The sequence below is a fragment of the Argentina anserina genome, chromosome 4 (assembly GCF_933775445.1).
Source record: "Argentina anserina chromosome 4, drPotAnse1.1, whole genome shotgun sequence".
Lineage (NCBI taxonomy): Eukaryota > Viridiplantae > Streptophyta > Magnoliopsida > Rosales > Rosaceae > Argentina > Argentina anserina.
Window position 1 is genome coordinate 1811014 of NC_065875.1, and position 27752 is coordinate 1838765.

At 38.0% G+C, this 27752-nt stretch overlaps 2 pseudogenes; one reads left to right on the forward strand and one right to left on the reverse strand.

Annotated features, from left to right (window-relative positions):
* Positions 1-7210: 7210 nt before the first annotated feature.
* Positions 7211-7804, reverse strand: LOC126790930 (uncharacterized; annotated as a pseudogene).
* Positions 7805-14475: 6671 nt separating this feature from the next.
* Positions 14476-16659, forward strand: LOC126792964 (UPF0481 protein At3g47200-like; annotated as a pseudogene).
* Positions 16660-27752: the final 11093 nt, after the last annotated feature.

Here is a 27752-nt window from a genome sequence, read left to right on the forward strand (position 1 = left end):
ATTTAGAATGTGCCTAGACAATTAAAATCTGTTATTACAGGTTTCAACTGCAAATTACTTAGAACTCTTGTTGAGATCTAAAGACAGTACGTACGAACAACTAGGAAGAGAAATGCAAGATTTATGTGTCCTGGTGTAATTCACTTGGTAGTTTGTAGATTTTACTACTTTACACCCTCCCAATCTTGCTATCCCAGCAGTTGGTACAAAATGTCTTGTTTCACCTACCATGTCAAAAACTGAAGCAGGATATCAGGTAAATCCGGCTACACCATATAGTAGCTTCCATGATGATCCTTGCCTCAGTATTCATATGTTTCAGACTTTCAGCTATGAAATTTGCTTCTAGATGAGGCTTTGAACAAGCACAAAACTACTGAAGCTGCATGCCTACAAATTATCATGAAGGTGAATTCCCTGGTTCTGTGGCCATAAATAGGTATCTGAGATCCTCAACTGTCAGACGAGATGAAGATGCAATCGATCTTCGATTCAAAGTTAATTCAAAGTTGCTAAGGAAGTTGTGTTCGGATAGGCAGATTGATCAGATAATGTTATATATCCTTAAATATTATATACATCTTATTCTTCATTTTTAATTACAATGAATGTTATTCTTCATTTTGCTTCTGGTCTGTGGTTATGATAAGGACCAATAAAATAAACAGCGTGCGCTATATGCATTGTATTATCTTATCCAAAATTCCAAATAGTCAATATTCACCAGCAACAACTTGTTCAATGATCTGTTATATATATGAATCCCAACTTGTTGAATTAATTCACCACAAACATATTTCAAGTGAGATATTCGTCGAGAGTAAAAGGCCTAGATTGAAAGAAGAGAAAAGATGTCTGACCAATGTGAAGGTAATTTTCATGCATGATCTGGTTTCTCAATTGGTTTATGCAATTATAAAGTAATTGATGCCATTAGTTATTGATTGATTTTCGTCTGGTGCAGGTAAGAATTCATGGCCTGAACTGTTGGGAGCTCAAGGGTCAGTAGCGGAGGCAACCATTGAGGGGGAAAACCATTTTGTCGATGCAGTGATGGTGCTAGAAGGAAGTTCAGTTACATCTGATTTCTTGTGTACTAGGGTTTGGATTGATGTAAATGGCTTTGTCACCAGGGTTCCCCCCCCCCCCCCCCAATCGGGTAATCAATCAATAATGGTAATAGTATTTGTAATAACCGAATTTTTGAGTTTAAATTTTTTTAATTTCTTGCAATTATTATGTTTGGTAATTCGAGTAAAATCACATTCTAAGCCTTCTCGTCAATGTTTTTGCGAAATGAAAATGATTTCGGAAATTTAAGGTTGAAAAACATTACGTTTCAGTGGCTCAAGAGTTAACTTTTAACCCGTCTCTCATCTCTGAAAACTTACTTCACGAAAGTTGTAGAGCTCATCGATACGAGTTCGTGGACATGCGGCACACCTTAATCGGATGTCGTATGTGAAAGTTGTTAGCAACGTAAGTTTGGTTTCCGAATTTGGAAGGTTATAAAAGGACGTTTTTGGAAACTAAAAATCAGGAAACCAAATAAGGAAACCAGAGCCGGTCCGACCCCGACCCGAGTTCCATCGCACCTGAGCTTCCTCTCCGGCGATCTCTCTCCTCCGGCTGCTGTGCTCGACACAGCCAGTGTCGTTGAAACCGCAAGGCCGAGCCGCATCGACCGGTGGTAGCGGCGACCCACCCCGCGCCGCGTCTCAGCCACCACCGAGGGAGCACAGTTGCGGCACTGGCGAACTCGACAACGCCAGCGAGGCTAGGGCACGAGGCGACGACGACAAGTCTTCCCTCCTCTTTCTAGGCTCGAATCCACCGGTGGTGAAACCTGAATCGAGCTGAGTCACCTATGATCTTCAACCCCCGATCCGGTTTCTTACGGCGGTGATTTCGGCGGTCTCCGGCCGAATCGGAGCTAGCTGCAGGTACGGTTACAATCTCCTCCTTTGATCTACGTTTTTGATGTTGGAAGTTTTATGATTTGTTGAAGTTTGGGTGGAGATGATGGTGCGCGTGCCGCCGCCTAGGGCGGCGCATGGAAGGAAGTTGGGGGCGGTGAGTGGGTATTAGGCCTAGGACAGTTGTAGGAAGAGAATTAGAGGGTTTTGATGGCGGCAGGCGAGGCCACACGCGGCTGTTTGGGCGACACGTGAGTACCAGGCACGGTTGCGAGAAGGTGGCACGTGAACCCAACGCACGTGAAAAGAGTTTTCGTGAACAGTGTTTGTGTGAATAGTATTTGGGTGAAAACAGTGTTTTTAACTATAATTATCATTCACTTGTTGTTAGGCGGGTCGTTTTCTAAACACATTGTTATGCTACTAGGTGACCGACGAAACGAGTGAGAGAATCTCTCCTGGTGCCGTAAAAGTTGCACGTAGAAAATAAGGTGAGTAAACCTTACAATGATCACCTTGATCGAAATAGTGTTGTAATTATGAAATTTAGTTTGAATTGTCAACATAATCCTTGCATCACTAACTTATAAAAATTGTTCTAAAAATATATTTTGGTTTAATTTACGTGAACTTGATCATCTACGGTTCATTTAAGTAAAACGTTACTTTAACAAAATTATTTTAAAAGGTTTTGGTAATCATGGAGTATGGCGAATGTGAGTAAATCTCACTATGACAAGTCTACCTCTAGCGGTGACTTGTAATTATGTTAAGATGCATTTAAGTTAATGAAATGATTTCTTTAAAATGAGTGAAATGTGACGTCGATATAATATAGTGGTGTATGTGTATTAAAATGATAAATATAATACATATATATGGTTTGTTATATTATATAACATTCTAGTTTTATTTAAATTATGCAATTTTTATTGTTTATCGATTAATTGTGCGGATGGGATCGAAATGGCAGATAATGTACCTCCCGGTATAGAGGATTATTGGGTGACTGTTATATAATGTTGTGCAAGAGTCGCTTGGTTGTAGTACATAAACATGCGTGGATTGTTATATTGTACTTGGTTTTAACATTGAGTCTTGTTAAAACGTTTTCTGGTCTTCAGACAGTGATGGCATGTAAATCGGAACCAAGCCTTGGCCAGGTGTTGGTTACGATCAGTCAAAACTCTAGTCTGTCTGCCTTGTATTACTTGAGGGGTAACCAGGTGGGATGCCCATCTCATGAGTACACATGCTTTAAAATAATATTTGGATAACGAGGTGGGTTGCCCAAGTCTCATGAGTACTTATTTTAATATGTTATTTATTACGGGTAACCAGGTGGGCTGCCCGAGTCTCATGTGTACACATGCTTTAAAAATGTTGATTGTACATTCCTTTATATGTGATGTATGTTTAAATGTTGATTTACTCATACGAGCTGAAAAGCTTACCGGGTTTGTGTTTATAATCCCGGTGCACTAAATCGATGGTGTAGGGGATAGTTCTGTAGGTGGAGATTAGCAGGCTCGGAGAGCTTACTCGGAGGATTACGGAGGGTTTCTTTCTCTGTTTATGGTGAGGATTGAGTGAATATTACATTTCTAATTGTTTTAATACTTGAGTGTATAAATTGGTGATGTATTGTTCAAGTCGACTGAGTCGTACCTTGAACTCAGTTTCGATACACTGTTTCTGTAAGATGATAGTCTTGTATTCTTGCTTAAGTCCTTGTAGAAACTTCTGGGTTAAGGAGGTTGCACCCAGTGGTCTGACAAACCGATACAACTGTGCAAAACAGGCCTCATATTCCCTGACAGTCATATCTCCCTGTACTAGCTCAAGGAACTCAAGTTCTAGATCCTCCTGCACTATAGCTGGAAGGTACTTTTCTCTAAAGAGTGCCGTCAAACCATCCCAAGTCAAGGTAGACACATTCACAGTCTGCTTCGTGCTCTTCCATTAATCTAGGGCATCATCCTTTAAGAAGAATGTGGCTATCATCCTCTTCTCTATCTCAGAGCACACCATCATCTCAAACTAGGTTTCTATACTCTCAATCCAGTGATCAGCTACCATATGATCGAGGCCCCCATGAAAAGATGGCGCTGACAGACCACATATGTCCTTGATCAGCTTAAGCACTTGACCATCGTCTCTAAAAACAGCCACGGGGTCAACCTTTTCTTCTTGTGGTGCCGCCTCCTCATAGAGGTTCTCCACATTGCGGACTCGGCCTCCAACCCTACCTCAGCCTCGACCTCTCGCCCGTCCTCGGCCCTGCGCACGGCCCTTCTCCAAATTCATCACCTTGAAACATTAAACACTTAGTCAATACATGTGAAGTCTTGAATCTGAGCAAAATAGATCCAACATATATTAACTTAAGATTTCAGAAAGAAAGTGAATCATCGAAGTATTGTCACAATACTTACTAGAGGACCAACCCTTAAGGTGTGGCTCCTAACACTCTTGCGTATCCAACGACATATCAATACCGAAAAGCATGTGATGGGGGTCCGTTGCAGTCGGGCCATCACTCCTGGATGATATTGATAAATCACCAAATACACAACTTAGGCTCTGATACCAACTGTCACGACCCCGAAATTTCAAGTATGAAACTCGAATACGAAGCCATGAAAAACTCTAAAACAATCTCAATAAATCGAAATCATTTTAATGTCACAGCGGATCATTACTGAGTTCATGGTACAACTCAGTTAAATTAATTATTACAAACCAAATTTATAATTCAAGCATTATATCAAATGGAAATGTAAAAAGCCTCTCAATCCTCACCACAAGATAAAATAAAACAACTTCAAGTCTTCAGAGTAAACACAATCGAATAGGTGCACTGAGATTGTAAACACAAACCCGGTAAGGTTTGTAGCTCGTATGAGTAAACAACAATATAACTTACATATAAGTGCATAAGAAAATACATAAGCATCAATCATAAATGCACTCATGAGTCATTGGACGGCCCATCTGGTTGTCCAATAATATATGAAAATATATGTGCTCATGAGAAATCAGGCAACCCCTCTGTTTACCCAAATACATTTATAATACGGGTACTCATAAGCGCTGGTAGACCTCTATTACCCCTCATGTTAGTACCCCGGCAGACAGACTAGAGCTTTAACTGTATCGTAACTGTCGCCCGGCCAAGGCTAGTTTCCGACATGCCAACACATCCGAAGACAGGTTCACATACCACAAAACGTTTTAACATAACTCAAGTTAAAACCACGTACAAACAATCATCACATGATATTGTACAAATCAAAGTGACATGCTCAAATAAATAAATAAATATCAATGTTATAATGAACTTATTCGTAAACGGAAATTACGACAGTATATAATATAACAAACCATATATATGTACTTATTTTACCAATTATACACATACACAATCCACTATATCATATACATATCATAGTTCATTCTTCTTAATTTAGCGTAATTATGAATCTCCGCAAGGGTAGATTCGTCGCTGTGAGATTTTACTCACCTTATATTCCTGAGCGTAATTTCCATAATTCCGAACTCGAATCCTTTACTTGTTGTGTCGATCACCTAGAATAGATAAGAAGTGAATTTAGAAGCGTTACGTAAAATCTTAAATGCCGAAACAGTAATAATGTTTTACTGTTCAGTAATTTCTGGTTTTTACGAAATTACTGTTCACATAATTACTATTCACGTAAAATAATTTTACAAAAATTTATTGTTTCAAAATTTACTGTTCACACGCCGCCGCACTGGTCCCCGTGCTCTGGTCTTGCCGGCGACGTGTTTGGGCGGCGGAGGAACTCACCGAATCTTCAATTTGGCGAGGGCGCTCCGGCGCGGTGAACAGTGGCGTGTGGAGGCAGAGAGTGGAAGTTGGAGGTCGCGTGGTGCCTTTGGGCTAGGCGGTGAGGGCGACGGAGGCCGGTGCTACTCGATCGCCGGAGGCGATTTGAGGGAGAGGGAAAGAGTCGGGGGAGAGGGAGAGAGAAGAAAGAGAAAGGGAGGGAGCCGGGTGAAGGGTTTCCGAAAATGGAAACCCTAATCCCTAAAATTCCCTTTTTATACCCACTTCCAAAATCGGAAACTAACTTCCGTCATTAATAACGTTTTCGCACGACGTCCGATCAGGACGCGTGATGTGCCTACGAACTCGTATCGACGCGCTCTACAACTTCCGTGACGGAAGTTTTCACAAACAAGCGACGTAGTAAAAGTCGATTCTCGCGTTGCGGAAACATAACGTTTTCCTAATTAAAATTTCCAATAACGGTTCCGTTTTCGATTCTGAAAAGGTCGCGAAACTAGACAAATGTGTTTTATTAATTTAACAAAGTTTATTAATTTCTAAGAATCCATATAATTTGATCTCGAAAACTTGGTCATTACAAATATTCTAGCTGGCTTGTTTCTGATCAATTACATATGTTATCGTTATGTAGTAGAATTTAGGAATTCAATATGATTTAATGCTTCAATAATATTATTCATCTCCATAAGGAGGTATATATAGCCCGGAGAACACTACTCAGTTTCGCTCTATTAGCTTGCGCAACAACCCGTATTTAATTCTCACAAAGCTCCTGGTGGCTGGCGAATCGACTCAAGGTGTTGGTTCTTGTTAGCATCTCTGATAATCATTAGGGAGAGGGTTGGTCATAAGCTTCATGGTTGGAAGGTGTATATGTTGTTAATCAAGTCAGTGGTTTTGGCTATAATCACCTACCTTAGGATTGTTTTTCAGAGTTCCAGTTACATACAGCAGGGAGATTAATAGTTCTAGTGTGAACTTCTGGTGAAGATACTGTGCTCATGGGTCCAAATTTAATTGGATATCTTTGGGAAAACATGGATGATTTTAGTCTTTCTTTACTTGTCAAACAATGACAATCTACAGCAGTAACAGCACTCTAATCCTAATGATTTGTAGGTAAAACTTCTTAATACTGGTTTTCTGGATGCTACTACAGGCCATCGTGCCTCTTGGGTCTTGTGGCAACGGGCGTAGTACTTTCCTAATAATAGATGAAAATCTGAAAATGTCAAAATACAGTGGAGCATGCAATCCTTCAGGAATTCTTATAATGTACAGTTAATATGCTTCTTCATCATGGATTCATGGTGGTTGTTCTCTAATAACCAAGTCTAGACCCTTGACATCAATTCTAAGAAACAGCAATATGGGATCATAAGAAGTGTGAATGGCTGTGAACTTACATACACCTATATAAGATTAGTTTCAATGGACGGGAGGAAGAACCTGAAGGAAGAGTCTACCATTGATCTGCAAGTCGAATGTGATAGTGCTTTGCCAACCTCTTGGCAGTTCCATCCGTTAACACGTCAGTTATCATTTCATACTTCTCATCATTCACCTTGAGGGCTCCTTTCTGCCTCTCTGCAAGCTTCTCTTCATCCTCCAACTGTTGATTGAGTGCAATATCGACTTCAAGAACATGATCCTTTGCAAGTTGCTTCAAGTTATTCGCAACTTCAAAGTCAGGATCCTCTGTCTCCACCCAACGGAATTCTATCTTTCTACCGGGCTTTGCAGGGCGATCCTCGAACATCTCCAGTTTTGCTTCACGGCACCTCACAGGCCTTGGCATTCCACCAATCATAAAAGGCTTATGAGATATTTCGGAGACAATGGCATCAGCCTGCTTCAGGTTCTCCATCTTCACCAACACAGAAACATCGATGTTCTTTTCTAAGTAATTTGGAATGAATTGAACACTTTTAACTATCCCGAACTGGGAGATAGCTTTATTGACAATCGATTCAGTAACCAGTGGAGAGAGGTTATCAAGGTAAACCGTTCATCTGACCTTTTCCTCAAATGCAGAGTACTCTTCTTCTGAAGCCATATTCCAACAAGTAGAACTCTAACATGAAACACATCTCAACCGTTAGCCAAAACATTACATATTCCAGGGTAATTACTATTCACGAAACGAATTAAAGAAAAAAGTTATTATAAAGAAATGCCAAAAAGTGTAGATTCATTTTAGAACACCAAAAGTGATTCACAAATCTTAACATATATTATTTTACATTATTAAGCTCTTAAACCTTAATGCATCACTAACATAGCATTAGTTGATAAATTGTAGTCCACATTCTAGATTTTACACAGCACTAACTGAACTCATTGTTTATTCACATGTATCACAAAATCCTAGTTTCAGTTCAGATCAAATCTGGATTGACAAAAGCCTTAAAGCTAGGCCTCATCATTTAGCCCGCGGACTTGAAAAGCCCGCGGAGGCCCGCAAGCCCGAATGGCTTTTACCCGGCCCGTGAGAAAGTCTGCCAAACCCCCTTCCGTGGGTAGATGGCCGGGCTTAAATTAGAGGTGTGAAACCCGGCCCGGCCCGTAAAAACACGCCAAATAATAAAATATTATACATTCATTTTATTAGGTTTAGAATAAAACTATTGCATTATGAAGCAACTATATTAAGGAAACTTCTTGGGATCGATCGACACCAGTAGATATGATCGGTATATATATTTAGTGACCCTGTAAAAATTTCATCCAATTCGAAACTCGCTTGACCGTCGGAATTTCCGGTAAACCGAAAACAACATTAATATGTCATAAGGGAATACCCATTACCAAAATGCGAACACCAAAAGTCGTTTGCATATCTGAAATCACCTAATTTTTGTCACCAATTATGTGTGGTCGCACCAAGGAAACTAATTTGGCAAAGCCCCGGTCAATGAGGATTTTAATATGTCAAAACGCCTTTTTCTTTGTTGACCGTAGGTACGGACGGTCAAACAATATCCAAAACGGACGAAATTTTTACTGGTTCCCTAAATATATATACTGATCACATCTACTGGTGTCGATCGACCATATTTTGAATTTGAGTTGTCGATCGCCGAAGTGTCCACTAATGTATTATAACCTTATATTAGGTTTATAATAAAACTATCACATTATGAAGCGACTATATGAAGGAAACTTCTCGGAATCGATCGACACCATCCGATGTGATCAATATATATATTTAATGATCATTTTAAAATCTCATCCAATTCGGACCTCATTTAACCGTCGGAATTTCCGGTAAACCAAAAACAACACTAATATGCCCTAAGGGGGGACCAATTACCAAGATGCGAATGTGGAAATTTGTTTACATATTTGAAATCACCTAATTTTTGTTACCTATCGCGCGCGGTCGAACTGAAGAAATCTATTTGGCAAAACACCAGTCAATGAGGTTTAAATATGCTAAAAACGCCTCTTTTTTAGTTGACCGTTGGTACGAACGGTCAAACCATGTCAAAACGGATGAAATTTTTACGGGTTCCCTAAATATATATACCAATCACATCTACTGGTGTCGATCGACCATATTTTGAATTTGAGTTGTCGATCGCCGAAATGTCCACTAATGTATTATAACCTTATATTAGGTTTATAATAAAACTATCACATTATGAAGCGACTATATGAAGGAAACTTCTCGGAATCGATCGACACCATCCGATGTGATCAATATATATATTTAATGATTATTTTAAAATCTCATCCAATTCGGACATCGTTTAACCGTCGGAATTTCTGGTAAACCAAAAACAACACTAATATGCCCTAAGGGGGGACCAATTACCAAGATGCGAATGTGGAAATTTATTTACATATTTGAAATCACCTAATTTTTTTCACCGATCGTGCGTTGTCGCAATGAGAAAACCATTTGGCAAAGCCCCAGTCAATGAGATTTTATTATGTGAAAACGCCTCTTTTTTTTGTTGACCGAAAATTTCGACGGTTAAACGAGGTCCGAATTGGATGAAATTTTTACACGGTTCCTAAATATATATGTCGATCACATCTATTGGTGTCGATCGACAATATTTCAAAACTAGAATTTATTTGTGACTTTTGTTTTAGAATGTTTTCTAATAATTCTTTTATTGTTTCAAACCCTTAAATTAGAGTATTATATTGTGTTTCTAATACAAGCCCGTAAGGCCCGGTCTGTAAAAGCCTGCAAGGCCCGGCCCAGCCTGTAAAAGCCCGGAAGGCTCGGCCCGGTCCGGCCCGCAAAAGCCCTCAAGGCCCGCCTTAGGTGGGCGAGTTTGGATATTCGTATTTTTGAAAATACCCGGTCCGGCCCGGCCCGCCACTTATTTAAATTTATTAAGACCCGGTCTGGGCCGAGCCCAGCCCGTTGACGAGCCCTACTTAAAGCTAAAATATCAAAAAAAAATTAAAGTGTGCCTTATCTCAATTTTGAAATATCAAATCCTCATATAATGTAGATTTTTTTTGACAGTTACGGTTCCCCAAATACTTTCTAGTCCCAAGAGAATAATCTGCCGGCTCATGTGAAATGATCCAGCCCCCCGCAGGGCGCCTAGCTATTTTTGCTGGCTTCGTGAGTCAAACCAAGACCGGGGAGCAAACCCGACAAGGCAAGACACTATACCAACTTGCAATGGTTCTCAGATAATGTAGATAATAATCATATGGCATGTCAATGTCTATGACAGAAGAAAACAAATACTCAACACCTACAAGAATATCATGAAAAGGCCAGAACTAAGAAGTCTTGGGTCTATCAATGTGAAACAGATGATATATACCTAACTTTAGGGACTTTTTAGCATCCAATGGCACTGTGAGAATCAAGTAATTGATTGACTACATTCAGAGCAATGCATTCAAATCGCAAGTTCCCTTAACTAAGTTCATGGGGTTCAATATACAGTTTAAAATCTAACTGATGTTCCCTAATGATTAAAGACGGCCTTATTGTTTCTCTTTCTTTCAATAAGTTACCTTACCAGCATACCTATGAGACCCACATCAGACCCTGCAAGAGAAATCTATCATATATATCTTATGCAATTGTAGACATTTTCACATCAGTCATCTTAGATGATAATTTCTAAGACCATAACCATAGATTTATCTCCCACATACCCATTTAATAAAAAGAAACTGCCTGGACAAGACGAACCATTTATGTACCTTTAAGTCTTTGATCTATTAAACTTTCAGTCCTACAACGAAGACAAGACTATGTACTCCTGTACGACTGAATCGTTTTGTGTTAACGAAGTGAAAAAGGCCATCATCCTCACACAAACCTCCTTCACCCTTTTGTCAGGCCCAGACCAAATTGTTAAAGACAAGACATTACTGCATCCTAACCAAAACGACGCTAGTCATCACCAATTATCCTCTCTAGTTCTAATAATTATCTACATTTGTATTATAATACATAAGTAAAAAAATTATTTCATTTCTTGTATTTTTATTGTTATATGTTTTTTGGTAATTTCATAGGCACCTGACTAAGTCAAAACTACACGGGAAAAATGTCATCATCCTCACACAAACCTCCTTCTCCCTTTTGTCAGGGCCCAAACCAAATTGTTAAAGACAAGACATTACTGCATCCTAATCAAAACGACGCTAGTCATCACCAATTATCCTCTCTAGTTCTAATAATTATCTACATTTGTATTATAATACATAAGTAAAAAATTATTTCATTTCTTGTATTTTTATTGTTATATATTTTTTGATAATTTCATATGCACCTGACTAAATCAAAACTACATGGGAAAAAGATGAAGGTTTAAATGTCATTTTGGGAAGTACGAATAGAAGCTCTCAAAAATATATCGTAAGTTGATGGGAAAATTTCAATCACATTGAAAGCAATGTGAGCATGGATCGTTACATCGATACAAAGTGTGGTTATGTGATCGATTTTAAGTTGAGTGTTTGTCGTGGAAGAATAGATATCTTGATAAATTAATTATGTTTTATTTCCCTTTCTAGGTGAATAAAAGGATTTTGATACGAGAGTAGTCAAATTATACAAATAAAGAATCAAATTCCTTCAATGTATCATAAACGTCCGAAGGTAGGTTGAGGTATTGAATTGATTTGTTCGTGAAACTATTTTGTCTATGTAACAAATATCTGTACGTAGGGTGGGAAGAAAATAAATATATGGTGAAAAAAAGGTGGAAATTAGGGAAAAAAATGTTTGGGAGAAGAAAATAATTTGTGGGGTGGTGTGATAGCCGCACACTACACTCAATTGTAATTTGTGTTAATAATATGCCCACTAATATTCTATCAGACCACCTTCTATCACATAATTCAAAGTTTCAAACTACAGCGCAAAATTAACATGCGTATTAATGTCGATAGGGAGCTTATTCCAAGCACCAAGGTAGACCTGAACCTACTAACAGATTAAAAACGTTAGTTAAAACAAAAAAAAATGCCCAATTGCAGTACAACCCAGAACCTTGAAGACTGGTTTTCTCGTAGAACCCTCCTCCCAGAAAACAGCTTGAACATACCACATGTTGTGTTCGGTAATCTTAGTTGTGACCCTAAAGTAAATACACAAGGCTTTGTGTTGATTCCTGTTTCAAAATCTGCCCACATGTCTGTAAAGATCGTATAATTTATGTGGGTGATGATCTTCCACCCCCATATTTACCAACTCTTGCTGACCCATCTCTACCGCCACCGCCGCTGCCTAAGGTGGTGATTTTACAGCCCAGAAGCATCTGATCAGAACGAGTATGATTGTTGGGTCTTGTATGATTGGGGCTTCTCTTCTTCTTTGTATGGTTTTTGTTGTGATGAGATTCTATTCGAGTCGGAGAAATAATCCCAGGAGGAGAAACTCGCCGATTTTGTTTGCTACATCAAATGATTTTCTTGATGAGGATCATGGGCCTGTTCTTGATCACTCCATTTGGTACATCCACACGGTCGGTTTGTCTCGGGCTTTGGTGTTAGTGCCAAGTAAAAACTGGATTAAAGGAGTGGCTGAGATCGTTCTATAACAATCGGTTCACTTGAACATCGATGCTCTGAATAATTTTCCATGTCGATACTACTAAATACATATGTCATCATATGTTGGATGCTTTGTCAATCAGGTCATACTTTTTATTAACTTAAATTATTGTATAACTGATTGCGTCAAAAGCAAAGTATAATATAGTCCTATTTTAACAAATTAATAAATGACCCTAATTATTTGTTAATTAGTGGCCTTGTGGAAGTGAAGTGAATCATCTGGTATTGTAAAATCAAGTTCGTACCAAAGATGCTCGCTGCTGGACGGGGGAAATCGGGAATACTTTTAAGGATTAAATATTTATAACACCATATATTTTAGGTGTAAAAATAGTTTTATCCTTCTATTTTCAAATTTAATCTGTATATTTTTTAACTCTTATTTTTTAACAGTTTTGTCTATTCCGTTAGTTGACTGTTAAAAAATTTCGTTAAGCCGTTAAAATGTGTAGAATACCCCCAATTCAAATCAGATTTTTGTTCTTTCTTTTCTTATGACTTTTTTATTTTCTCTTTTTGTTTTTCTAATTTTTAAATTTAATTCATCATATGTGCTATCAAATATATATAATTGTAATAAACACAAATTATCAAATTAATTGTAAACATCTTATAATCAATTGGATAATGCCTAAAATGACTTGTGAGTGTCGGTATTCAAATCTAGTTAGAAACTTCCTTTATATTATGATGATCTACAAACATATTTTGATTATTTTCTACAATTCTAAGACAAGAAATACTTCTACTATCATAACCATACTTTGATGCAAAAATAGTTTCAAATTATTTATTCTCAACTTGATGTTAAGAAATTGTCATTAATTCTCCTCTTACTACACAAGCAAATTAACAAAATTTCCAACAATGGGCTTGGGTGCTCTGACCAAAGTAAGAAAAAAGGTTCAAACATTACTTTTGGAACTAAACCGCTTGTCGTACGACAAGGATTAGATTATAATTAGAAACATAGTGCAATTACTAGTAATAAAGTTTTCAAGCAATGCATTCGCTCTAAGTTTGAGTTTTGAAGCACACCTACATGAGGAGAGCCATTCCATTTTACTTGTTTTACATGTGCTCCAAGTTCTCGCAAGCGTTCAACAAAATTACAGATAACTTGATATGAAGCAAGATTGTCATTCTCTTGTTTACAATTAATTGGATAATTTGTGTTGATTACAATTATATATATTTCATAGCACATATGATGAATTAAATTTAAAAACAAGAAAAACCAAAAGAGAAAATAAAAAAGGCATAAGAAAAGAAAAAAAATCTTATTTGAATTGGGGATATTCTAGACATTTTAACGGCTTAACGGAATATTTTAACGGTCAACTAACTGATGAACAAAACTATTAAAAATAAGGGTTAAAGGATATACAGATTAAATTTGAAAGTAGAATGACAAAACTGTTTTTACGCTTAAAATATAAGGTGTCACAAGTATTTAATCCATATTTTAACTTATTCTCAGTGACTTTATATATATGAAACTTGAATAAAACTGTCTACATATGATACCAAGCTTCATATGCAGATCCTAAGCAATGTACATATTCCAACCCCAGCTAAAAGTTCTCTTGATCCACAAGTTTCTTTGGCTTGTCAACATTAGACTACCTGATACACTTAAAAAGTCAGAGTTCCCTAGCTAGTTAGAAGGGAGCTCTTTGAAAAATTGAAGACATGGCTTCCATAAATGAAGCTCCGGAAATTTCTGTCACAATCCCTCCTGACGAGTTATCTAAAAACGTGTTGTTCAGAAAAATAAAGGAAGAAAAAACTGTGGCTCGCACAACATCTCAGTTTCACAGCGCGAGACCAAAGATCCAATGGGTTCCCTCCTCTCTCCGAGGTCGCCCAAATTTCGGGAAATACTATGAGCCAAAGTTTGTAGCAATCGGTCCTTTCCATCGTGATAAAGCAAGGTGTCATCAGGCAGAGGAGTTTAAGCTCGCATTGACGGCAGAATTTATTGAACACAGCGGCTGTGGAGCTGAACATTTGCACAAGGTCATTGGGGACGGCATCGACAGCCTAAGGGACTGCTATGATGTGGAAGCAATAAGGTCCTACACCAACGAGGCCCTCACAGACACGTTGTTCGTAGATGGGTGTTCAACCTTACAGTCCATATACTCTTTTATGAACAACAAGTTGGCTTTTTTTCAATATCAGGAGGGATCAGGTGGCTTTTGCAGAACAGGATTTTTTCTTGCTAGAAAACCAACTCCCTTACCAAGTGCTCAAGCTATTGATGAGCGAAAGTGCCCAAAAGGAGGTGTTGAATGAAGCTATCCATGATTTTGTCGCAATGAACATCTTAAAAAGGCACAAACACAGCAAATACCGCGTGATTTTTGACCTAGATTGTACATCCATAGACATGGAACAGCCCATTCATCTTCTCCAGCTTATCCGGACAGAAATGCTAGGTCCGGAGCCCCGAACTCAGCGCAGGAGACCTCGGAGATTGCTGCGGCAATTTTGCAACATACAGCTGCTTGTAGCAACAGGGATCCATTTAAGGCCTAGTAAGACGAACACCTTGAGAGACATATCTTTTACTTCTCTAGGGTCTGTAGGATTCCTGAGTCTTCCACATATGGTAGTAGACGATTCCACGGGGCCCAAGTTCTTGAATTTGATAGCCTATGAAATGTGTCCTGATTTCCAAAATGACTGGGGTGACCTCGTACATATGCTTCCTGAATTCATTGATTAATAATGCAGACGATGTTAAGACGCTGAGGTCGAGAGGCATACTGTACAACGCACTTGGGAGTGATGAAGAGGTAGCTCGACTTTTCTGCGAGATAAGTACTGACCTAGTTCCTAACTGGGAAATATACGCCGGTGTCGAATCCGAAATAGAAAAGCACTACAATACTAAGTGGAAACCCATGTTGACAACCTGGATGGTTCAATTTAGTCGCGATTACATCAGTACCCCCTGGAGTATCCTGGCTGCCCTTGGTGTTCTAACAGCTCTGGGCTTAAGCGTCACCCAGACTTGGTACACAATCCATCCTCCGTCCACTGCATGTGATGCTGTATGCTAGTACATGAAGAAACAGCTAAAAATACAGTGACACACACAAACACTCATAAAGAAGAAGCTACAAGAGATGCGCGCACGCACACACACACAAGTATGGAAACAAGTTTGGTTCTTCATAACATGGTTCCTGAATCCTGATTTTGGTTTGTTTGGTACTTCGGTTCCCAGCTTCAGCTCTCACTGAGCAGAAGCTAAACCGGCCATCTAGTGTTTTAACTCATCATTCATGCATGTGTGGAACAATGTAGTTTATTATAATGTGTTTCTCTAGTTTAATCAGCATGTCTGATAAAATCGATCGGATGTACTTCGTTCTGATCTGATCTCACTCCTCTCAGCTTAGATCATGTTTATTGTTCAATAAAGAACCAAATTCTTTTGATCGGTCTTTTTAATTACTAGCTTACTGCTGTCCTTGTTTACCGGTTTTGAATAAGAGTGAGGACTATACCTACATGGGGTGCTGGTAGAAGCCTAATGACAGCAAGAAAAACTAGGATGAGAAATGCAAGATATCCAAGCTGAGAACGATAAACAGATTTTCTTGTTGTCATTAGCCTCAACCAGTTTAGAGTTTAGAATTTAGAATTTAGGGCCTTTAATAATCAAATAGAGCTTGACCTTTGTTGACAGAGTAGGCAGCTCATGGTTCCTCTCCACAAGTTTCCCATCTCTCAAAAAGCTGAACTTTGCACAAGGCAAGAACAAACCGGAGTCTATGCACTGACAACGTAGATCACTTCCGATCCTTTCAATGAGTTTAAACCGTGCCATTCCACCATCAATAAGAAGTTCATCACCCACTTTGATACCTGCCAACAATCAATCAATTGGAAGCATCAAAACAAAGTGCCTCATCCACTCTAATAATTGTCATCTATGCAATTCGAGATTGTGTCACTACCTTCAGAGAAACCTTCATAGTTTGCTTGAACTGTAAATGGGAGAGAACCCTAAAATTTTTCAGGGGTGAATAGCCAAATTGAATCCTCCTGGCAATTCAAGAAAATTATAATCAATCATATCCCTTATGATACTAGACTATGATGTGATCATTCATAGAGATCTTAAATGGACGGCAAAATACCTTGATTACTGAAATTGGGCGGCGCAGCAACCACAGACCCAGACATATACACAGGATCATGATTGAGCAAGGCTCACCAAGGCTCTCGGGAGGATGACGAACTATTGGGTGAAGTCGGATTCGATAGAAATGAAGGCTGGTGGTGAGTTGCTCGATGATGGAGAGGGGGTGGGTCGCAGATCCTCTGCATTGCACCAACGGGTTAAGCTACTGTTTTGGTTTTGGTTTTGGTTTTGTTTGACTTTCTTTGTGAGCCACAACCATAGATGAAATCTAATGGCTCAGATGTCAACACATCACAATGACGTCAGCATATTCAAAGATGGTGTGTGAGAAACCAGGTTTATAGCTAGTTTCTCTTTCTTTCTTGTTTTTTTTTTCTTTTTTCTGGTGGCCTCTTCACCACTAGTTGGTAAAAATCTTCTTGTTTCTTTTCTCCTTGCTACTTCCATCTTGCAATAATCATTTTAATAATAAAGTCAGTTTAGGGACATCGTTGCTTGTGGAAATTGTTAAACGAATAAGTTCACCGAGTTAGAAACATTAACACTACGATTTCATCAAAGTTTTGGAACTTGTAATATTGAATATTGGATATGTACACTTGTTATGATTTCTTGTGTCTCCATTTGTATGATTGGTCATTTAGTTGTTGGGTTATAGTATAGAAGTATAGAACTATAGATATTCCTTTGTTCCTTCATATGGAAACAAGAAACAATATCTACAACACATTAAGATCGAAGGACCAAGTCTATTAAAAGAATATCATCATCCAGCTACTGCCAAAATTAATGTGGTATTTCATATATTACGAGAATCCCTTGCCGGCCACGCACAACTCCAAAACAAGGCCATGCCAACAACACCCGACTCGCTTTAAAGACCCACATTGCTCCCACAGTTTCACATTATTAGTGATCAAGATGGCAAATTCTACTTCTACTGGTGAGTTAGGGCCGGGAATTTCAAAATTTAATTTTTAGTTGATTTATCGAGCTACTGTATTATGAGTTCGTGGGTTCATCATGTTATCGCAGAAACAAAGTGTTCGTGGCCGGAGCTAGTTGGCACCAATGGAGAGGAAGCAGCAGCCACCATAATCAAAGAAAACCCCTCTGTCAAAGCTCACACTGTGAACGAAGGATCATTTGTCACCTTTGATATGCGTAGTGACAGAGTGCCAGTCTGGATTGATGAGCGTGGGGTTGTCACTAAGGCCCCTAAGATTGGTTGATTAAAAGAATGGGATTTCATTCGTTTACCTAGTTATGATTGTTTCCAGTTTTTTGTTAAATAAAGTGTGTGAGTATACATATCTCTGGAATGTAATTTTCAAATAGAAAAGTGTGTGCAAGTTAAGATTAGGTCGTTATGCATGCAAGATGCTGCGATCATTTGCCCCATCCATCATTTGCTATATATTCTTCTAATTGCTACTGTAATGACCCCATTTTTCGGGATCATTTATTGAATTGGTAGAATCTTTATAAACTTGTACGATTAATAAACCACAATGTTTCGCCTCACAATTTTGTAAATCGAAAACGGAACCGTTATCAAAAATTTTAATTAGAAAAACGTTACGTTTCCGCGACGCAAGAATCGACTTTTATTATGTCGCTTGTTTGTGAAAAACTTCCTTCACAAAAGTTGTAGAGCTCGTCGATACGAGTTCGTGGACACGTCATGCGTTCTAATCAGACGTCGTGCGTGAAAGTTATTAACGATCAAAGTATGTTTCCGATTTTGAAAGGGGGTCTAAATAGAGAATTTTAGGGATTATGGCTTCCATTTTCAAAAACCCTTCATCCGCCTCCCTCCCCTTTCTCTCTCTTCTCTCTCGCTCTCTCCCCGATTCCTCCCTCCCTCCCTCTGAAACTTCGCCGGCGATCTCGCCGACCAGCCGTCCGTGTCTCTCACCGCCTCGCCCAAAAGCCTCGCAAGGTCCTCCGCGTCAAACCCCGAGAAGGTCGTGTCCTCCCTCGCCGCCGTTCGCCACGCCGGCGCGTGAGGTAGCGTGAGAAGGGCAAGGAGGCGGATTGAGGCCGTAGGAGGAAGAGCGGAAGGAGAGGAGAGGTTAGGGGGCGGCGGTGGCGAGCTACGCGTCGGTTTTAGAGTCGGTGCGTGGGCCCCACTCGCCGCTACGTGCGGCGGTGTGTAAATAGTGTTTTCGAAACAGTAATTTTGTAAAATTTATTTTTTACGTACGTCGAATGTAAAAAGTAATTTACGTACAGTAAATGTAAATTTATTTTACGTACGGTAAATGTAAATGTAAATTATGTACATTAATTGTAAAAGTAATTTCAGAAGGGTAAATCGGTAATTATTATTTACTGAGACAGTATTTACAATTGAATAGTACATGGAGGTACATAAATATGTAAATAGTATGTATACGTACAGAAATACGTAAACGGTATATACGCGTACATGAATACATAATTAATATGTATTTGTACAGTAATACGTGAATAGTAACTATGTAAACAATAATTTCGTAAAAACCATAAATTGCTGAACAGTAAATTATTATTACTGTTTCGGCATTTAAGGTTTTACGTAACGATTCTAAATTCACTTCTTATCTCCTCTACGTGATCGATACATCAAGTAAAGGATTCATTTTCGGAATCGTAGAAATTACGCTCAGGATTATAAGGTGAGTAAAATCTCACAGTGACGAATCTACCCTTATGGAGATTCAAAAATATGCTAAATTTTAAAGAATGAACTATGATATCTGTATGATATAGTGGATTGTGTATGTGTATAAATGGTAAAATATGTACATATATATGGTTTGCTATATTATATACTGTCCTAATTTCCGTTGCAAATAAGTTCATTTTGGTGTTGAGATTTATTTATTTAGCATGTTGATTCGATTTGTACAATATCATGTGATGATTGTTGGTACGTGGTTTTAACATTGAGTTTTGTTAAAACGTTTTATGTCTTTGGACATGTTTTTATGCCTTCGGACGTGTGATATGTTTTCGGACGTGTTTTATGCCTTCAGACGTGTTTTTATGTCTTCGGACGTGTTTTTCTGTCTTCGGACGTGTTGGCATGTCGGAACCTTGACTTGCCCGGGCGAAAGTTACGATACAGTTAGAGCTCTAGTATGTCTGCCGGTGTACTGCATGAGAGGTAACAGATGGGTTATCGGCTTATGAGTACCCATATTTTGGATATTGGGTGACAGGTGGTTGCCCAATGTCGGCGGTGTACTAACATGCGGGATAACAGAGGTGTACCAGCACTCATGAGTACCCGTATTATAAATGCATTTGGGTAAACAGAGGGGTTGCCCAATCTCTTATGAGCACATATATTTTCATATTATTAGACAACCAGATGGGTCATCTAATGAGTCATTAGTGCATTTATGATTGATGTTTTGTGGATTTTCGTATATCTTTTTATACGAGTTATATTGTTGTTTTACTCATACGAGCTACAAAGCTTACCAGGTTTGTGTTTACAATCCCGGTGCACCTATTCAATGGTGTAGGGGATAATTCCGCATGTGTGGATTAGCGGAATCGACGAACAACTCCGAAGACTTTGAAGTTGTTTTCATTTTATCTTGTGGTGAGGTTTGAGATGATTTTTACATTTCCATTTGATATAATGTTGAATTATAAATTTGATTTATAATAATCAATTTGACTGAGTTGTACTATGAACTCATTAATGATCCGTTGTGACATTAAAATGATTTCGATTTATTGAGATTGTTTTAGAGTTTTCATGACTTCGAAATTGGAGTTTCACACTCGAAATTTTGGGGTCGTGACAGCTACGACTATTACGTACATATTCAAATCAAACATATCTGAAATTAATCTTAGACATTATGCAAGCAGCACCTTCGGAGTGGCCGAGCGCATTTGTTTTTATCTTCATGATTGAAAAGATTATGATCATTAGCTCATCTCAAGATCCAGCATATTTAATTTCATCATAATAATTGAAATCCATGCCGGCCTACCAAAAATTCATATTAAGGCCTGCGCTCTATGAATTCACGTATTGCGCCCACGTACTATTTACCAAAGCTTGAGTGCTGATCATCAAGATACGACAAGCTCTCCTTCGAATATTACTAATGAGTTAATTTAGTGTAATTATATGATTTATATCAATTAGTTTCTTCAGCAGTTGTGTTCATCAATCATGTTATTGCAGGAACAAAGAGTTCGTGGCCTGATTAATTAGTTGGAACCAAAGAAGAGGAAGCAGCAGCGATCATAATCGAGGAAAACCCCTCTTTCAAATAGTTAATCTACTACTATACATCAATGTATGTTATACTTATACATTCTATATCCGACGATTGACAACATATATTATTTTTCTGACCTCATATAATAAAATAGAGATCCCTCATCACTTGTGATCTACATCTCGACAGGTCCGTGTCTGGGATGATGAGTATGGGATCGTCACTGAGTCCCCTAAGCTTGGTTAATTCAAATAATTTGATTTTATGTCTCAGATTTTAGAGAAGATCGAGTATATATACGTTTCAGTATATGAATATATCAAATGGCAATTGCAAGAACATCTCTATATAGTATATATATATATATATATATATATATATATATATATATATATATATATATGCACTCTTGTATGTGTAGATATGTATGCTTTTCTTTGATAATCCTTCTCTTCTTTAATTATTTATTTTTCTGTTTTTTTTAGAAGAAATCCTTTGCTTCTTCAGTTCTCTACAAAAACCACCATCTCTTCTATTAATATTTGCAGCTTCTGGTGATGGCAAAGTGTTCACCTGGCAAATACAAAATTAAAGGTAATTAACAAGCCATAACAAAAACAGTGGCCGCTCTACACATGCATGCTCAAACTTGGCAAAACGCTTCAGTTTTGCTGGCGTCCATGCAATTACAAGATATCTGACGAGCACAATATTCCTTGAATGTACATTGCACACGGTTCAAAATTTTAACATGTACAGGAGATTTTTCCAAAATAATCAAACAATTGCACATATATAATATATTATATAACGAATTCGACGTACTCATGTTATAATTTAACCTTGATATATGATCGACTAAGCTACTAGCTGGTCAAATTTCAAAGAAGTTTTCAAAGGTCATGAGTTGACGAGTCCATTATGCAAAATTAGTATTTTCCATGAAAATGTTCATGGATTTGCATTAGTACACAAAATTTCAAAGTCCACCAATATAAAGATTCTATTAGTAATTCGCTTGTGGAACTCAAATCCGTGACCGTATATGTGATTGGATGGAGAACCAGAGACACATATAATCATCAAACCTATCTGAAGGGACTCGATCGATTATTAATTGAAGTTGATCCAAAAAACAAATCTCCCACATCGTAGGACGTGTATTAGCATTTGATCACATACACAATTCACCAATCTAAATAAATCTTATCATCTAAAAGTCTAAAAGTCTAAAACTAATGCTTGGTCAATTCGAATGCTCATCCGCCATCTACCAGATTCTTTCTTTTCATACTTATCTGAAATAGTACGTTTCAGTTAAGCTTGCTGGCGATCGAGCTCTGATCCAGCAATCCAGCAGGTCGAACATACTCATCTCCATTTATACTTTTCTAGCCATAGTAAAATTTGAAACATGTTTATGTAACTAATGTAACCTATATATAGGGGTCTAATTATACATGCTATAAACTACGGATAAACCCGATTAAAGCAACTATAATTAAATTGGACGACTAATTATATATTGTCCCCAACTGGTAAAATCGAAATGCTTTTTTGTTAATATAATGAGCCAGGTGTGTCATTAGAATAAGAAGGTTGGCATTTTGGTAGATAATTTAGGTAGTCAGTAAATTTTCTTCCGCCTTGAGCCATTGATATGTGCAAGCTAGACTTAGGGTTTAGGTTATACGTACGTAAGTATTGTGTACTGCATAATATATATCATGCATTTATGTGAAATTTTTTTGGAAACGTATGTGATATTTCTTAAGAAAATGAGCTTTCGATCTGTCAAGCTTTCCCAGATTTTACTGTGCTCCTTTTGCTCCACCACCTATATCACAATGTTACGTGTAGATGATGGGATTGAACCCAGAAACCGACACAACCCTACTCCATAAATGGTAGGAAATATATGAACGACATTTGATATCCTGGCATGGACTTTCTAGTAGGACAACCCCAGCTAGGTCCTTTTCGTTCCAATTTCTGTTGATGTATAGCTAGATCAGTCAGAATGTCAGATCATAACTCAGGAAAAATGATACTAAGTCCCTCCTAACCCGCCAGCTGTCTTCTTTTCGTTCTGATCATTAATCAAAAGAATAAACTTACTACATTCTCTTCTAGCTAGCTAGGGATATGCATGAAATGTTTACCCACAACACAATAAGGACCCATGCATATGCATGCAAGAGAATCTATAAATACAATGTTGTCTTTCCCATCGTTTAATCATTCCCAAAATTCTCGATCTATCTCTCTTTCTCAACAGTCTACACTCACAGATACAAAATGTTAGCTAGCTGAAATGGCTCTCATTATAAACCTCATATTTGTCTCATTAAACAACGCTACTACTCGGTCAATGGCTATGCCCTTTAACTCAGTATGAAAAACCAGCATTAGTGAAAGGCTTCAAGCTGATCGAGATAGATAGAGCACCACTGCCACCTACCGGACCTTCAAGATGCACCAACATTCCTGGCCACAACAACCATAAGGATGTAAGTTGTCCTAGCCCGACCTTGCGCCCGTGAATCGAACCAGCCGTAAGTAAGATGCTTCTTATCCGAGTTATGAAATTGATATGTTTGAGAGCCACATATAGGTCTACAGTTAGTACGTACTGGCCACCAGTAGTGTTGTTAGTTCATATCCAGTTCTAAAACAAGTTGATAAACATGTAAAATTCTTACAAAAGTTAATAAACCTCGTACAATTCTATTATCTTTACCTTCTCCAAAGTACCATGCATGTTCAGATTATTTGCCACTCTTTTAATTACGTTCTCGATCAGAAATACTAGTATTTGGTGCTGTCCGGTTCAAGATTATCACGCGTCTCTGTTTAAACTTTAAAGTCTTAGTCCCGCCACATTTCAGTCTTTTAAGTTTTAACGATGGCTATAAATAGGTCAACAGTCAAGTATGTACTATGTTGGACCGTATACTTGAGCACTAACGTACGTAATAGTTTTGGAATGAGTAGAACTGTAGAAGACCTCACAACGAGCATGTTCTTAGCCAGATCTCACTACGTACGTAAAGCACTATATATGGCGTTTTAACCATATGACTATCTCATAATCGAGCTGTATATACAAAGATGAAAGATCTCTGATTCGTTGGATAAGTGTACGTATACGTTTATAATGAAATAAGAAAAGAAAAGAAACCAAAGTAAGGATAAAAAGATTTTCAATTCATATATGCAATTAATTAAGATTACTAGACTGTACGTATAATGAGGCCCTGGTTATTTTGATGTCAACAACTCTTGCATGAATGTTGGGCTGTGATGATTCCACAACAACTCTTTCGAACTTCGAACTATCCCTTGACATTACACCTATTTCGACTAATTTTACAGCAGAGTTTATCCATTAGATTTTTGATCATCTTCACTAGTACTACTGTAGCGAATTGGGGAAGCATACATGATCAAGTTTAGAGGCTTAAATTATTAGTTTATATACCTTGGTCAATTGGCAAACACGTTTTCACTACACAGTTCTCCTCATAAATTAAATTTCCATATGCATGAATAACATGAAAGAAAACAGGAGAATCACTAATGCTTACACCTTGCGCGCGCGCGCATATAGAATTCCATTGAATATAACAGCATGGAGTTCATGAAAATTGGTCAGTAAAAACTAAGCTGTATTCAATTAAAGAATATTGTGCATGTTAAGCTTCTTCTTTTTTCTTAGCCTCGGACTCTCGGGAACTATATTGTACCTGTTCCTCAAAGGCTTATAGCACTTGCGTTTTCTGAGGAGTAATTAAAAACCTTCAATGCCATACACTGATACACATGCTGTATATATAATTCAGTGTAGATCTTTCAGATCTTGGTTAGCTTAATTAAATTAGAGCATGTGTTTAGCAAAATCGACCCACGATGTTTTGTGTGTGTGTGTGTAATGATCATATTTGAGGTTACTGATAAACTCTTAATTATGTACTATCAATTTAAGTCTCATGCACCTTCCTCCATTAGTCGTGTTGATAAATTAGTGACTCTCACCTCTATTGTTATGTTAGATTAGACGACTGGCTCACTATAGCTTCGGTCAAAGAAAAGCCGCCAATTGCCGAACAAGAGCTAGCATGGTCAGCTTGATACCGTGAACTGGTTTCTTTCTCGGCCAAACCTCTAACTATTCTTATTACTTTACTAATTTCTGCCGTTAAAGTGACATTTTCTTCAAGTAATTATTATGGGTAGCCAGAACACCACGTGGCACTGTCATGGTGTACACAACCAATCATATTACTTTATAGTGTGATAAACGTGCATACGGTAAAATGGAAAAAAAATATTTAAATATGAGTAACCAATAAGAAACACACAGAAAAATTAAAATAGACTAATAATATTAAATAAGTATGTTACGTAGACTATGTAATAATTTTTCATTTTCTTCTTACTGTATCCTTAGCTAGTCCATCGGCGGACTTGCTAGTAGCAAAGCATGACACTCAAAATGCCAGCTTTGTAGTCAGCGTTACCCTCAAGCTTCTAAACTAGCTACAATTCGGGTCTCTCCTCAATTTTGAGCATATTGTCATATACCACAATGCCTTAATCAGTTAAAGAACGTAATCTAATTCATCGAGAAATAATAGACAAAAATTCGAAATTAACACAAGGCCAGGGAAACTCGATCTCTTACATGAATGAAATAAATTTTATATATGAAATGAAACGGGTGCTTAATTAGATGTACAAATTGCTTGTAAAATTGTTACAAGCAAGAAAAAAAAAGGTTCTATTGAGCTAGGCTCCTGTACGTGTAATGACCTCTAAGTAGGTCGCATGTCATTATTCAAACGAATTCAATCAGCACAATCAAAAGGAAACTCAATTTGCTCTTCCTTCAAGGCTCCAAGAGTTTCATGCAGTACTCCCTGGTGTTTGATCTGATGTCAATATTTCTTGTTGGTAGCCACACGAGATGGCCATTAGACGAGGATAGGTAGAAGCATGACGATGAGGTTAGCTAGCCATGTCCTCCTGCATAGTTCTTCACTTTCAGTGGGCAACTCGATCCGCCTGTACCGGGTATGTAGGTGCATTCAGAGGATCCATCTGGAGGGGTCTCACCTCTAGGAAGAGACTGTAAGCTCTTCAGGTCTTGCTTCATTAGCATTCCATCATTATAGAGTACCCTACTAGCTCGATTGCATTGAACATGTAGCACAGAAAGAAGCAGAAGCACAGCGAAAGCAGTATTGATGAACCCCATGAGTTGGGTAGCTTTGTATAGGAAGAATGATAACTTCAAGAGGGGAATAATGATGGTCTTTATAGCTAATAATCCGCTTGAGGAAATTTGTCACTATATTAGTTTGGAGGAATTTGACTGTTGACTGCTAGGTTTTTAAACACATTTCTTAAACAGATCACGGCCTATAGATTAAAGCTTGACAGAATTGAATAGGTCATAAGCAACTTAGCAACAAGGAGACGTATTTGAACTTAAATCCCAAGTTTCACCACCTTCATACTTTCATAGGTATTGCCTATGTATATTGATAATCATATGAGACAAGTTTACGTGTCTTATGGGTATGTAATTTTTATTCTAATGGCGTCTAAACATCAATGAGTATCGACAAGTAGGGAAAGATCCTTGTGGTTGGATAATTAGACCTCTGTGCTTTTTTGGTCGAAGAAACATTCATCCATTAGGCCTCTATTAAATTACATTAGTCACAAATGTAGACTATATAGTGCATAAGTCATCCTCGAGTCACCTGTGACGATCGCCAATTCAACTTCAGACAGTACTTGTCGATTGTTCTTGGTTACTCTAGGATTCGAGCACCATCGACATGAGACATTTTCTCTGCCTCTTCAATAACATACTCGCATATACAAAACAAGAAGTCAAGAACTATGAAACATAAAAAATAAGAAAATTATAAAAATTATATATATATATAAAGTAAATTAAACATAACTTGTGTCAAATTCCCTTTTCATAGTGGGCAACATATGGTATCCGCCGGTATGTCAAAGTTAAGAAACCGAAAGATTATGTATTACAGCTTGTATTTTGGATACTTGGATTTAGACAATGAGACTTTTTCTTTTATAGAAAATCAAACTGCTTCATGGTTCTACCTCTCTAAAGATGCCACTTTGGGACACAAGGTCCGATTACCTTTTGGAATATAACCAAATAGGGTTGAGATCCTTTTTCCGGGCGGGAAAATGGAAACCTAATGTTGGCAAAAGGCTTTGAAAAGGTTAGTACAGTATGATGGTTTGAGGCAAATTCATGGCATATGGTAAAGTTGAGAGCCGGAAGATCAATGCCAAAATACGATGAATGACAAGCCGAAAAACCTGGTTGTCAAAAAGTGGTGATCAACCTGGTTGTCGAAAAGTGGATCATCGGTGACCGACCGGCTACCGTAAATTGCAGATACTGGACATGTGACCATCAGCCAGAGATGAAAGGAAAAACCAGATGATCTGCAAATTTATGAGAATCACTACCATCCTGGGGTTGGGGCCAAAGAATTGCAGTTAAAAATTCAAGCAAACTTCAA